Source organism: Myotis brandtii, unplaced genomic scaffold, assembly GCF_000412655.1.
Source record: "Myotis brandtii unplaced genomic scaffold, ASM41265v1 scaffold897, whole genome shotgun sequence".
NCBI classification, from domain to species: Eukaryota; Metazoa; Chordata; class Mammalia; order Chiroptera; family Vespertilionidae; genus Myotis; species Myotis brandtii.
This window is the reverse complement of record NW_005371679.1, coordinates 466,545-468,708: the sequence shown is the minus strand read 5'-3', so window position 1 is coordinate 468,708 and position 2,164 is coordinate 466,545.

The window sequence follows — 2,164 nt, the reverse complement described above, 5'->3', positions numbered from 1 at the left end:
ATCTCTCTTTCCCTCTTCCTTTCTCTCTGAAATCAATAAAAATATATTTTAAAAATGAAAAGAAAGATGAGGGACATACTCAGGGCTCGGAGGCTTGCTGGATGTGGGCTGGCCTGGCCTGGCCCTCCATTCTCCAAGGAGGTTGTCTGCTCCATCCCGGGGAGGGGGCTGTCCTTACATCTCTTTCGAGAAGCAGTGCAGAGCTTAGGGCTCCCTCTTCCTAGCTGTGAGGGGCCCTCTGAGCCTCACTTTCCTCATCTGTAAAGGGGAGGATATAATGCCTGCCCTGCAGAATTGCTGTGAGACGTGCCTGGAATCATGCCTGTCCCACTAGGTGCTGGAAATATGTATCTTCCTTTTTTTCGGGGTTGAGGGGGGGAGAGAGGGAAGCATCCTTCCCCAAAAGAATGGCCCTAGCCAGTTTGGCTCAGTGGATAGAGCGTTGGCCTGTGGTCTGAAGCGTCCGGTGTTTGATTCCCCATTAGGGCACATGCTGGGGTTTTGGGCTTAGTCCCCAGCAGGGGGCCTGCAGGAGGCAGCCAATCAGTGATTCTCTCTCATCATTGATGTCGCTATCTCTCTCTCCCTCTCCCTTCCTCTCTGAAATCAATAAAAAATATATTTAAAAAAAGAATGGGACCCTTTGCTCCAGGGTGCAGCCTTGTCAGCCACCCCAAGGACTTTGGTCTCCATGGGAGGCCCAACTATAATAAGTTCCCAGACGTCTGCTTTTCTCACGCAAACTAAGGACAAGCAATGGGGGGGAAGGTTTCATTGTGAGTGGGACGTATAGGCATCGGAGCCCTTCAGTGCAGGTGAGCTACTGCCCTCTGGTGGTGATTCACCTGTACCTGCACCATGTCCTGAAATCCTTCCGGGGGAGAGATGCTGGATAACATAAGACAATTCGATTTTAAAAAATAATTTATGGCTACGCTGCTAGGCAGGAAGGATACAGAGACAGATAAAACACCGCTCTTGCCCTCTCGGAACTCACGGTTTAGAAAATAAAGCAAAAGTCTTAAAGAGGTGGCTTGAGTCCCGCACAACGTGCTAAGTTACCATACAAACAATGCAAACAGAATGGAATGGATGCACTTATGCCTGCTCTCCCCTCTAAGGAAAGCGACGAACCCCCCACAAGTCTGTAAGGAGACTGGGAGGTTGAGGAGTCTTCACTTTGCAGCAAGATGATTCTTTTTATTCATTAAGGATATTCCCCCACTGTAAATGTAATATAGAAATACAGAATTGTAGAAAACTTAGGAAATTCAGAAAGTGTAAAATCAAAATTTTTAAGAAATCATCATCATCTTATCACCCAGAGACAATAGCAGACAAGTTTCGTGTACAGATTAACGTAGCAGTTTAGAAATATACAAATGGATAGAAAATCGGAGATCTCACTGCATGTGCTGTTACATAGTCTTTTTTTTTTAATGTAACATTATAAAAAACATTAAAAAGCTACACCCGACGTTCTTTCTCCTAGGGGTGCCATTCCCATTCGAGTTGTTTCCAATTTTTCTCAAGTTAAAGCCACTCTATGGATCTGATTGCCTCCTTCAAAGAAACTCAGCTCTAAGTTAACTTGGCCAAAGGGAGTGAACTTTTCTATTTTCATAACTTTACTTAAAATACAGAAAATTAAAGTCCTCGCATTTGATTCTACCCCATCGAAAGCCCAGGGTGGCTTCAACCCAGTCGGATTCCCGGCGGGCCGGCCGCCGCGCACCTGCGCACAATCGCCCAAACGCACACCTCCTTCCCAGGAGGGAACTTTACAAGACGCCATCCTAGCACCACCTCTTTAAATTTTAAAACGAAGCCCCTGGCCAATCAGCGTTAAGTTCTTCCCCGGACCACAGGGCCCGCCCACAGGCACGCCCTCCACCAACCGAGCAGAGGATTTTCCCCAACCCCCTTCCAATCAGCGCCGAGGAGGGCGGGCGCTCACGTGAATTACGTAAGGCCAGGGACCAATAAGAGCTGTGATTGGGAGCTGACTCCGCCAATAGTGGTGTTTCCTGGAGAGCGCGGGAGCCTTTTGAGCAGGGTCCCCGGGAGCGTGAATGGCGCTGGTTCCCTGAAGCGGGGTCTGGGGGAGCCCGAGCCCCCCGGCGGCGGCGGACATGGCCTGTTGTCACAACGTCATGCTGCTGCT